Raw genomic sequence first — 12,925 nt, 5'->3', positions numbered from 1 at the left:
CAATGTTCTGAGCACAGCTGCAGCAAGGCAGCTGGCTGCCATCAGGATGTATTAATTCACCTCTCAGTGTTCTCCAGCTTTGCCACCAACTCTTTTTCTGACCTTGAGCAAGGCATTTTATCCATTCAGGTACCTCCTGACGTGCCTGCAGATGGGCACATCAGGATGGGTGTCTTCCTTCTTTCAGTGACTGCTATCCATTAGCTAAATATGAACCTATAATGTGCTTTGAGCTCTTCAGATGACATATCACAGTAGTGCAGGTGTTACTGAAACATGCAGGTAGAAGCACTGGATGAAAAAGTCTTTCTGGAAATGACTTTCATGGCCTCGATTGCCTGTGCGCAGGATTTGTCCTCAGTGGATTCTGGACACAGAGGTCTGAGTCTGGTTTTTTTCTTTTAGGCAAGAAGAAGAGGATCAGCAGTGAGAATATGGCCCAGAAAGCAAATTGTGTCCTGAGCTGCATCAAAAGCAGTGTGGCCTGAGCGAGGGAGGTGATTCTGCCCCTCTGCTCTGCTCTGGTGAGACCCCACCTGCAGAGCTGCATCCAGTCCTGGGGTCCAGCACAGAAATGACACGGAGCTGTTGGAGAAAGGCCAGAGAAGGCCACCAGGATGATCAGAGGGATGGAGCAGCTCTGCTGTGAGGAAAGGCTGAGAGAATTGGGATTGTTCAACCTGGAGAAGAGAAGGCTTTGGGGTGGCCTAATTCGGGCCTTCTAGTACCTGAAAGAGCCTGCAGGAAAGATAGGGAGAGACTGCCAGGGCCTGGAGTGACAGGACAAGGATAAATGGCTTCAGACTGAAAGAGAGCAGGTTTAGATTGGCTATTAGGAAGAAATTCTGTATTGTGAGAGTGTTGAGACAGCAGAACACGTTGCCCAGAGAAGCTTCCCATCCCTGGAAGTGTTCAAGGCCAGGCTGGATAGGATTCTGAGGAACCTGGTTTAGTGCAAGCTGTCCCTGCCCCTGGCAGGGGGATTTGGATCTGGATGATCTTGAGGGTCCCTTCCAAACCAAACCATTCTGTGAATCTATGATTCTGTGCATATTCCTTAATTTTATTAGAAAACAGTTCATCCATTTAACTGTAAGATAAAAAGTAAATAAATGGAAGTAAATCTCGAGAGTTTTCTCCTTCCTTCTGGTTTGCACAACTGATAGGCACACTTGTGGGCATTTATCTTAAAACTTTTAATTATATTTAAGAATTCTATAAGGCTGAGAAACACAATACTTTTTTTTTTTGCCAGACCGGTTCCACAGCCCAGTTCCCAACCCGGTCCCTCAAGCATCTTTACTGACACTGTTACAGTGCCCAGGGCTGGAGAGAAAAGCCAGGAATGAGAACACTTTAACTGAGTATTACTTTTGAGGACTTAACATTTCCAAACCCTGTCCCAAAGGACTGTCTCATCAGGAAACTGCAGGCCCAAGAGCACTAAAGGTGCAGAATGTATCTGCCACAACGAATGATCCCTGGCCCTACACAAGGAAGGCAGGAACAGGAGAAAAGAAGGGAAGGGAAAGAACTGTTTAACCTGTACAACCTGGGGGAAAAGGCAAGCACAACACCACAGACAGACTGTTTAGTGATTGAATTCCAGTTCAGGATCAGGCTCATCCCATGAGGTGGTTGGTGGCAGCAGGACACTGCACCGATGATTTATGAGCTTCCTTTCAGTTCCAACATTCAGGATGGTCCCAATCTATGTCTGCCAAACTTTTATCAGGATACAACCTCAATCCCAAGTATTTCCTTGCATAAAGATAATAATGGATGCTAAATAGTAGAATTTATTGTAAAATAAATAATAAATATGAAAAAAAGCAGAAGATAAAAGTCTTGCTCCTCAGCTGGGATGAACAGGGCCAGCTCTGCTCGCTTCTGTGTCCACACTATGGCAACGAAGGATTTGGTTCAGATAAAATTAAGCACCAAAAAAGGACTTGATCTTCTTTCCCTCTAGGAGTATCATTAGCTCCTTCCTTAGTCCTTTCTTCCAAAATTCTGCTGAAGAAGAGAGGAAAATGGATGAGTCATTGCAAAGCTGCAAATATTTGGCCAGTCTAACAGAGTAAAAGCCGTTCTCCTATAGAATCTCTTCCTCTGTGGGCTCACTGCGGTTTATTTTAGCTCATGAATGAATGTATCAAGTTGTCTCTTGAAATTCAAGACGAATACTTTAATTCAAAGTGAAAAGGCAAAATAATGAAGGATTGTTGCTCTATGTACTTAAAAATAAACATCATCAAGCCTGTATTTAAGGATGTCAGATATTCCACAGGTGACTTTCCGGTAATTCTAATACTTCACACTACAGCTGCAGCATGAGAAAGACAACAGAAGCCCAAATTCCTCATTTATTGTGGTCAATAGCCATGCATTTGTGTTATTTTTCTGAGGCGACATTGTTCAGCACAGTAGCTTAAAAATAACACTCCTACTGCTATTGAATTTGTTCTTTTTCATTTTTGTTTCCTGTGAAGTATTTCTCAGGCAGAGACCGACTGAAGTGGGGCAGGGACTGGATCTATCCACAGAAGAACAAGTGCTGAGGACTTTCTCCTAATTTCTACTAGATGTAAATAAAACTCCTGCAACTCTTCATCAGCCCTAGAGAAAGGGTGTAGTCTGTGCTGCAGGGAAATTACAGATAAATGTGAAATTCCAAAAGCTCCACTGCCAAACTTGATGTTTATAAAATTCTCTTCTCTACCTTTCCACAACCACACTGCTTTCAAATAGGTCAGTGGTTAAATCTCTCAGGTGCTGCATTAAAGCAACTTGTGTAAGAGAGCAACCCTGTGCACAAAATATTGGAAGTTAGACTTCTTTTGGGATACAATTACTTAGGAAAAACATAAATAATTGCTTTGAAACTTTTCAACTCACAAAGAGAAATCCAATGGTAAGAGTGAACACATGCATTTGCAATCAAAATAGCAACAACTGGAAAATTAATACTATTTATATTAATACATTTTTGTGAAAGAGGAGTACTAATTTATACCATGAGTAGCTTTAAATTGAAAGAGAGCAGGTTTTGGTTGGACATTAAGAAGAAATTCTTTACACGGAGAGTAGTGAGGCCCTGGCAGAGGTTGCCTGTGGATGCCTCATCCCTGGGAGTGTTCAAGGCCAGGCTGGACTGGTCTTTGAGCAACCTGGGATAGTGGAAGGTGTCCCCACCCATGGCAGAGGAGTTGGAACTGGATGATCCTGAAGATCCCTTCCAACCTAAACCACTCTGTGATTCCATGATTCTATGAATGTGTACCACTACAGACAAGAATTTGCATTTTAAGCATGAAATCTGCCAAATGTCTTAACAGGATTTTTAATGACATATTTATACATATTTTGTAATATATTTATTACTTCTCTTTATTACATTTTGGTCACATTAATCTGATTTAAATCATAGTGCAAGACAACACTTAACAGGAGCATGAAAAATCTCTACACTTGCTGCACCTGCTTGGTAAATAAACAAAGCAGCTCAGCCTGTAACTAACTCAACATAAACAGATATTTTAAAAAGTCTGATACAGGAGCTGATCTAGCAGCATCAAAACAAAACAGTAAGGAAATCTTTGCTTCTCTGTTACACACAGCTCCAGTACCTCACTGAAACTAGAGGAGGGTTTTTATTAAGAGAAAGATAAGAGGGTTGGGAAAACAACAACTGTAGGAAGAAAGAGAAAAAATCTGACTTGTACACTTTGTTTTCAGTGTTCAGCAGCTTCAACCACTTTTCTGAACCTCTCCTAATTGTAACCCCTGGTATCTACCCATAGGATCACATTGCTACGCCATTTTTATGGACTAGAACCAGAGGCATCAAAACCCTAAATGACATTTAAGACCGCATGAAGTTCAGAGCAGATAAAAAGACCTAACACTGCACTGCTGGTTCTAACTTGTAAACAATGTGACAGCTAAAATCCTGTGTATCTGTTATGCTGAGAAGTAATGCTCTTACAAAGTTAATATCGTGACGTGTAAAAAACATGTTTCTAAATAAACAGGGTAACACTTCAAGAACAGAGGGAGAGAAACATTTCATGAACAACTTCTGATTAAAAGCTTTATTATAGAAGATACACCTGCTGTCAATTCACTTTTCTATGGCTAATGGTGACACTGATGCACGAATGTTAGATTGCCACAAAGTGCAAACCTTCAGTGCAAACTGAAATGCACCTGGCAGGGTGAGATGATCTTTCAGGTCCCTTAGCACTCCATGATTCTGTGATTTTAAGTCAAACCACAGGTCTTCTCTCTCACCTTTTTTTTGGTGTGCAATATTCTTGCTACAGAGTAAATAAACTCAGGTGAGGTATTGAGGCAGTCAGACACAAAGGCACTTCAGAGAACACCTCGGAAAATTTTTCTGCCTGTAATGAAAGAACCAGGGCAGAACTGTGAGCTACATGGAAATGAAAACGATGTCTTCTAAACATACCTGCTATGGTTTTTACCTCCATACTTTATCTGTTCCAGAGGCTCTCTTCAAAAACTTTGTTTTACTGCAAGAGCAGTATCCTTTTTCTGCAGAACCCTAAATGAGAATAAATGATCAATTTTTAATTAGGCAACTGAAGAGCTCAAGACACAATGCTCTTTTATTCCATTTTGATTCCAGCTGTTAAAGCAGCACAGGATGAACAAATTAGAGGAATGAGAGAAATCTTTCTCCCTCCTGGCTAACTTAAATTTATGAGGTCACTGATTCAGTGGTTCCCAAGTAATGATTTCATGTGGACAGCAGGAACTCTATGCAGCCATTGTAAAATTAACTCATACAGGTCAGCAGCATCTTGCCCAGAACTTCGAGTAACTCTTTTTACCAAGAGGCAACTGTAATGCAGGAGGATTTTTTCTGAAACAGGATAGAGGATAGGAAACCCTGAGAGCTGGAGAGGGGCTCTCAGGAGAGAGGGGGAATGGCTTCAAACTGACAGAAGAAATAAATTTGTAGGTAGTACAGATGAACAGACAGATTGGAAAATAAAGAAAACATTGGAAAGATCAATATTCATCTGCATTCAAAATCATTCACTAAGTGTGAGATTGATCAGCAATGACCACTAATTCCCACAGAAAATAGTCTCGCTACTTAAAGTATTTGGGTCTGTGTTTGAAAATAAATTTTCAGAAAATGATCCTCTGGTACCTAAAATGTCATTTGAAGAGTCCAAAAGAATTGCAGAAAGGGGATCTTTCCTTTTGCTGTTTGCTCAGATGTTGAAAAAAACGTGGAAGAAAAAAAGACAAGTTTTCTCAGATGTGGTCATTGTAACCTTTTAGCTGACGGGCATTCAGAATAAGTTAAAATTATTATATATGGAGAAAGCTTAACACAGTCTTAAAAATAAAGAAGTGGAAGTGTTCTGCACCAGTCATCCCTGCCCTCCTTGCTCGCTGGATTGATGTCCCGGGGGCCCAGTGGAGATGGGAGGATTGGATCCACACACTCACATCTGACTGCTGTACGTGTGCTGAAATTTGCATTAAGTACAAGAATCCCTTTGATCAAAACATCGCACACATTTTACACATCAAGGGGCTCTAGGAAAAGTGTAAGCTTGCAGAGCAGCTGGAGGAATTTGGGGAGGGATTTGACAGAGAGCAGAATATGATGCAACTGTCACAGTTCCTGCAATAACCTGACTTGATATTTTAATGACAAAGAACTGGGACTGCATAAGGACAAAATACATTTTAAAAATTAGATTTATTGATAGCAGTTTGAATAAATAAAAATAAAATAATCTCAGGTTGGCTCAGACCTGAACAAGCTGAAAGGCTATGTCTTTACTGGGAAAGCCACCAAGTGCAACCCTGGAATGTAAGCCCTGGGGCTCCAATGCTGGCAGTCCCAGGAGTGTGCTCCACTGACTGGGCACAGTCCTGAACACCCTCCTTCCCTCCTGAGCCTTCCTAGGAACAGTGGGCACCACAGCTCAAGGCAGCAAAATGACAGAAAACAGCAGAATGTAAGCCAAAGAATTCACATGTTTCTAAATGTACTTAAGACCTTTGTGCTGCTGGGTCTCTGGAGAATGCAGTTTTAAAGTACATGGCTTGATTTGGCTCAGCAACAAATTTGCCTGAGGTTTGGTTGGGAAAGAAAAAAAAAAAACCAAGAAGTTGACTTCAGTCTTGGAAGACAAAATAAAACACAAAGACATGATTCTGTGATGGGAAGTTCGGCCCTTCAGGATAGATCATGGATTTTACTTCCCTTGCTGTCGCACCAGGGCTCCACCTGAGAGAGTCCTGACTTCATTCCTTCCTTGGAACCAGTCTCACTAAGCCAGTGTGGGATCTTTCCTTTCTTTCTAGGAATCAAAGCTACCAGTCAGGAGAGGGATTTTGTTTGATTTTCTGGAAAGATAAATAAACTTCTGGGTCCCATGACTGCACCTGGTCAGCTGTGGGGTCAGGTAAGTGTTGTATGGTACCACTGGGGCAGTGATGCTGCAAACCCACATCAGAAAATGCAGACCCAGTACTGGGAGGGTTCCCTTCCTGCCATGTTTGGTTTCAGCCAGTTAAATCCAGAACAGAAATTGTCTTGTTTTTGTTTTGTTTTGCTTCCCACTGGGAAATCTAGGAGGTTATTACCCTGCCTCTAATTAACACATTAACATTTGCTTTGGAGGTCTTAGTTAATAACAGCAACTCATCAAGTGGGTCCCCCAGCTGCTGATTTGTTTTTTTTCACACCAAATTTTCTACCTGAAATTTCCTTCCTGATCCTGTGTGAGTTTGCCAGTTTCCCTTGAAGCTTTTCTTATGAATTTCTTTGTGTTTTGTTTTGTTTAATAAATTAGAAAAACCTCCACTGGTGACTTTCCATTCAGCTCCTACTTCAGGCACTGCCCAATGCTGATACAATGTTTTATCCTTTTTTTTTTTTTAATCCAAAAAGAAGGATAGATGTATAAACATTCACATTTTGGTGCCTTTAATTTTATTTACTGCATACTTTTCCTTCACCAATTCCAGAGTACTATGTAGACTCCTTATATATGCAGTTGACTTCTTCATCTGAGATTGATTTAGGTGATTTAAAAAAAAAAAAAAATCCTCTTACAATCAAGGATGTTCCTGTGTATTACGTGAAATATTTACCATCTTGCCATTTTTGCCTTTCTTTTTCCCCCCCAAATCCCCCTGTATTTCATCAGCACAGCTTGAAATAGCCCTGCAGTTCAGAGCTACCTGCTTGTTCTGGTTCCTTTAATGAATATTTACCATCCTGCAGAAAAGTGGAGGATGCCTGGCTGCAGCTGTGCTCCCAAACACCGGAAAGAACTCGTTCTCTTCAGAGCCATTACCCCCAGCTCTGTCACTTAATAGAAGGAAAGACAATACATGCTACACCATAATGAAATTTCCTACCTTTTTGTTTATACCAGGTTTAATAAGCCCTGCAAATTAAATGAGGTAATGGCATGGACTGCTCAAATAATACCAGTAGTATTAAACTAACTGTCTTCCCTCCATATTAATAATTTCATAATTAATTATAGGGGACAGTTGTCTTTTCCACCTACCACAACCTCTGTGTAGACAGAGCAGACGAGAAAATAATTTTACATTTCTACAAAAGTTCTCAAGAATCAGAAGAAAACAAGGATCTTACAAAACAGAGGAGCAAGTCACAACTTAGAAAAGTTTAGCTGAGTCAAGATTTGGGCTAATTACCAGGGCTCTCCCTCAGTTAATTGAGAAAAATAGGGGTAATCAGACAGCAATTCATTGGATTCTCAATAGGCTGGATGGATGGATGGATGGATGGATGGATGGACGGATGGGCGGATGGATGGATGGACGGACGGATGGATGGATGGATGGATGGATGGACGGATGGACGGATGGATGGATGGACGGACGGATGGATGGATGGATGGATGGACGGACGGATGGATGGATGGATGGACAGACGGATGGATGGATGGATGGATGGATGGATGGATGGATGGACGGACGGATGGATGGATGGACAGACGGATGGATGGATGGATGGATGGATGGATGGATGGATGGATGGACGGATGGATGGACGGATGGATGGATGGACGGATGGACGGATGGATGGATGGACGGACGGATGGATGGATGGATGGATGGACGGACGGATGGATGGATGGATGGACAGACGGATGGATGGATGGATGGATGGATGGATGGATGGATGGATGGATGGACGGATGGATGGATGGACGGATGGATGGATGGATGGACAGACGGATGGATGGATGGATGGATGGATGGATGGATAGATGGACGGATGGACAGATGGATGGGTGGATGGGTGGATAAGCTACTGGAAGTGCCCTTCTCATAGGCAATTAGTTTGGATCAGGCCCTAAAGTTGGAGGGGAAAAAATGGCAGAGTTTTGTACCTGGCTGCCTTGTAGCGCTGACAGAATCCCTGACTATCGCCCTGCTCGCGCCTCAGGAGTTTCTGCTGAGATATCAGTTTGGATAATGAAGTAACTTCACTGGACATCACCACAGCTCCCCTCTCCCACCTGAGAGCTCAGATCATCAGCTTTTATGGAGCTTTCTCAACATTTGACTGAAACCTGCATTCTGTAACACAAAGGAGATTCCCTCACATTTTTGTCGAAGTCAGTACGTTGCTGAAGGCTTCTGCTTTTACAAGCAGTTTTCTGATGAAGGAAAGGAACAAGAAACAAACAAAAAACCTGTCACCAGAACCTGAAATAGAGCCTTTTCAGGATTTACTACAAACCATCAATTTGATAGATTATTTTGGGCTTGCCTTCATCCCATTAGAACCAGTGGGAAATCTCCCAGGGACTTCAGACAACCCCCTTTTTTTTCCATATGAAAAAGTGAAACTATTAAAAGATAGAAGAGAATGTAAGGATCAGACTCACTGCTCTGGATTTAGTCTCTCTCCTCCATAAATCACCTAAATAACTCTTTAATAGTTTTTCCACCTGCAAATTGGAGAGAATTGGTAACCCTGATGTTGTCCAGAGAATCTGCAGAGCATAAAGTTCTAAAAATACAGGAATAATAACTATTTATTAAAGCAAGGACATTTGAAAAAAAGCCTAAATGAAGAATGTTTATTAAACCTTTATATGAGATCAATAGGACATACAATGCATGACAGAAAGTAGGTATTGCTGCTGTCCCGAATGCACGGAATACAGACCTGGAGAGGAGTTGTTTGCTTTTAGGCCTGTTCATCCAGGGAATTATGTGTGTTTTTGGCAACTCAAATACTGTCTCAGCTTTCCAGTGTGAAAAATGGGGATAAGTATCTTCTTCTCAAGTTTGCTCAGAGGCTACAGCACTTTGACATCTTTGGATGAAGGAAGAAACAGAGGAGAAATGATCAGTAATTGGGATCAAATGCTGGGAAGGGTCATTTAGTGCAATTCCCTGCTGCTGGTAACAACTGTATCATAAAAATTTATGAAGCTCCATTTTCCCTTTCATTTTCTGTTTCCAGTATTTATACCACCCCTTCCCTGTATATTAATCAGAGCACACACTCCTATTTCACTCAGTCATTTCCTTCCATTTTTACCATTCCGGTCCTTAGGAGCATTTGATTTTTCTGGTGTGTTACCATGAATATCGTCTTTATTGATGTCTCCCAACTTTCTGTCATCAGTAATTTTAATTAGCACATTTCTACCTTTTCTGGCAAGAGCATCAATAATGATCCCAAGACCAATAATTACAAAATAAATGAAATAATTTTTCCCTTCTTCCTTCCTTCCTTCATTTCTGCATAGTGGTCCAGCTTCGGTGGAAAGGGTAGAGTGTATTTGGTATCCTGTCTCCAGCATATCCAACAGCCTTCTGGTTATGTCCCAGCATTTCTGTAAAAGATGAATGGGGATTGCTATACTGCTGTTTAAAAGAGAGTTTCTAGGAATCATTTTTATATGGTGCTTAATGCATTTGTATTATGCTCAGAGCTTACCTAATGGATTGGCTCCTGGAGGGGCTTGGGCCATTTCAGGTGGGATTCACCTTAAAAACTGTGTTTGCAATCTAGGTCCCTACATGTTCCATGTCTCCCTTGAGTTTCCTTTTGGTGCCTGGTAAACTAAATGTAGGTAAATAAATAAATGGAGGTAAGTTTAAGAGTGGGACTTGTCTTACCCTGAAGTAACTGCCCAGGTTTGATCAGTGAAATTCACATTCCAAACACCATTGATTATATTGAGTAGTTCTCCATCAACCTTTGTGAGATGCAGTCCAGGAGCTGGACTTGATGGTCCTTGTGAGTCCATCCAACTCAGGATATTGTATGATTCTGTGCCCCTGCCTCCAGTTTCCAGACAAACTGTAACTTCCAGAGGTGGAAGTCCGGGATCTGCTCAAGCTCCAGCTGCCTGGGGCAGGCAGGAGAGCAAAAACTGAGTTCAGCTGCCATGAGAGACAAGGGAAAGATTAATAGAGACATTTATTATTTCTGGCTCTTTCCCAGAATAACTGAATCATTAAGGTAGGAAAAGACCTCCAAAATCATCAAGTCCAACCTTTGACCAAACACAACCACGTCAACTAAAACCACAGCACTGAGTGCCACATCCAGTCATTTCTTGAGCACCTCCAGGGATGGTGATTCCACCACCTCCCTGGGCAGCCTCTTCCAATGCTTGACAACCCTTTCCATGAAAAAATTCTTCCTGATGTTCAACATGAACCTCTCTTAGTGCAGCTTGAGGCCATTTCCTCTTGTCCTGTCACTGGTTGCCTGGGAGAAGAGGCCAACTCCCACATTTTATCTGGAATGTCCAGCTCTGGGCTCCTCAGTATGAGACATGGAGCTCCTGGAGTGGGTTCAGCAGAGATGATGAAGGGACTGGAGCATCCCTCTTATGAGGAAAGTCTGAGGGAGCTGCAGCTGTTCAGCCTCGAGAACAGAAAACTGAGAGGGGACCTCATCCCTGCCTGTCAGTGTCTATAGGGAGGGGTCAGAGCATGGACCAGGCTCTGCTCGGTGTGCCCAGAAATGGGACAAGAGGAACGGGCAGGAACTGATGCCCAGGAGGTTCCACCATTGCCCAGAGAGGATGTGGAGTCTCTTTCACTGGAGATATTCCAGAAATGTCTGGACACAATCCTGTGCCATGTGCTCTGGGATGACCCTGCTTGAGCAGCAAGGTTGGACCAGATGACCCCACTGCGGTTCCTTCCAACCTTTCCCATTCCATGATCCTGTGATTTCAGACTTATGTTATTAAATATACAGAATGACTGATGGGCACTCAAATGCTGTGGTCATTTTAAAGTAAATTCCAAGTATTTCCTTGAAAAGAACTATCACAGAATCACATAACCACAGACCGAGTGAGGTTGGATGGGACCAAGTGGGTCACAGAACACAGAATATTCTGAGATGGAAGGGACCCAAAAGGATCATCAAGTCCAACTTGTAGTGGCCCATACAGGGATCGAACCCACAACCTTTGCGTTATCAGCACCAGGCTCTGACCAGGGTCATCTGGTCCGACCCCCTGCTCAAGCAGGGTCATCTCAGAGCACACGGCACAGGATCGCGTCCAGACGGCTCTGGGATACCCCCAGGGAGGGAAACTCCACAACTGGAATATCCCAGTGTTAGAACAAGGGAACAACTGTGCCAGCTGGTGCCACTGAGCGAGGACAAGGCGTCAAACTTCGCCTCTTCCCGAGCAAATTCGCCAGATCCCCTCAGGATCTGCGCTGCCTCGGGGAAGGAGCGAAGGAGAGAAAGAGAGAGGGAGGGAGGAGAGAGCCCTTGAGGCGGGCGCGGAGACGGGACGCGCCCTCTCCACCTCCTCCACCCCGCTCCCTGAGGGGCGGCACCGTGACCCCCCCGCAGCCATGTTGGGGGGGTAGCGGCGCATCCCATGGTGCAGCGCGCCGGGAGGGCGGGGAGAGAAGGACGGAGGGAGGGAGGGGAAGAACGAGGGAGGCGGCACTGCCCGCGCAGACCTTTCGGAGCCTTCTCCTCCTCCTCGTCCTCCTCCTCCACCGCGGCTTCTCCTCTTCGCCGCAGCCCCGGAGGCGGCCGTGCCCGCGGCGCGGTGAGTGCTGGTGGCGAGCGCTGCCCGGGGAGGGGGCGGGCGGAGCGGCCCCGATTTACATCACGGGGAGGGGGTGTAGGGGGGCAGCGGTGTCTCCTTCTGTGTCCCCCGCCCCAACCCCCGGCTTGGGGAGCGGCGACGGCTCCGCAGGGAAGGGAACATCGTCCGTGGTGCCGCCCGTTCCTGTGTCCTCGGGGAGGGGCTGCCGCGGACACCGGGGCGCAGGAGGCACCGCGCGGTGGGCTGGGGGTCTCTCTGGGTACGGCCGCTTCCCTCCCCGGGAAGGCAGAATGGGAAGGGGATGGGAGAGGAGGAGGCTGCGGGGAGAGGTCATCTGGTGCCCCGCCTGCCCCGTCCCCCTCCCCGGGGGATCCGGCCGCCCCCTGCGCCCTGCCCGCCCCGCAGCCCCGGCCGGTCCCACCGGATGTGTCGGGAGGCGGCGAGGTGGAGCGGGACGGTCCGTAAAGTAAACAAAGGGAAAGGGAAGGGAGGAGGAGGAGGTGTCCCCTCGCTCCCGGGGCCGGACCGCCTGGCTTTGCCCCTTCCTCTCCTCAGGCAAGCGCGTAAATCCGTGGCTGCCTCTTGGAGCCGGAGCGGGAGCGCAGGGGAAGTGGTTGAGGTTTCTTCTCTTTAGGATTTGGGGCTTTTTTTAGGTGTATGGGCTTTGGGGGTTTATTTTTGGTTTGTTCTGGTACTGCGCTCGCTGGGACCGTGTGATCCAAAGAGAATCGGGGCAGCGCTCCGGTCTCTTAACCCGGGGACAGCCCCCGGCGCCTGCAGCGGGGAAGGGGAGCGAGTGTCCCCTCAGCCCGGCTCATAGTCGGCCCGGTGGTGCCACAGAA

At 45.1% G+C, this 12,925-nt stretch overlaps 1 protein-coding gene and 1 long non-coding RNA gene across 6 annotated transcripts in view; one reads left to right on the top strand and one right to left on the bottom strand.

Moving 5' to 3' along the window:
* Positions 1 to 1,781: 1,781 nt before the first annotated feature.
* Positions 1,782 to 12,071, bottom strand: LOC109145328. Of its 3 annotated transcripts, none has more exons than XR_005601403.1 (7): positions 11,992 to 12,071; positions 9,989 to 10,114; positions 9,209 to 9,884; positions 8,424 to 8,613; positions 4,488 to 4,567; positions 4,294 to 4,403; positions 1,782 to 2,016 (listed from the first exon to the last, which is right to left on the bottom strand). It is a non-coding gene; the product is annotated as an uncharacterized LOC109145328 (long non-coding RNA). The 3 variants fall into 3 exon arrangements; XR_005601404.1 differs by having other exon boundaries at positions 1,782 to 2,013; XR_005601405.1 differs by lacking the exon at positions 8,424 to 8,613.
* The window catches only part of PTK2 (protein tyrosine kinase 2), a 193,944-nt gene continuing 193,013 nt past the window's right edge, over positions 11,995 to 12,925 (top strand). For 2 of the 3 annotated variants that reach the window (XM_039548588.1, XM_039548587.1), the window contains exon 1: positions 11,995 to 12,083. The gene's annotated coding sequence lies outside the window, so the exon portion shown is untranslated. The remainder of the gene's footprint in view (positions 12,084 to 12,925) is intronic. The other variant, XM_039548589.1, reaches the window with a different exon arrangement.

Source organism: Corvus cornix, chromosome 2 (assembly GCF_000738735.6).
Source record: "Corvus cornix cornix isolate S_Up_H32 chromosome 2, ASM73873v5, whole genome shotgun sequence".
In the NCBI taxonomy this organism is placed as follows: Eukaryota; Metazoa; Chordata; class Aves; order Passeriformes; family Corvidae; genus Corvus; species Corvus cornix.
Note: the sequence above shows the minus strand (reverse complement) of the source record. Positions and strands in the feature narration are given on the sequence as shown.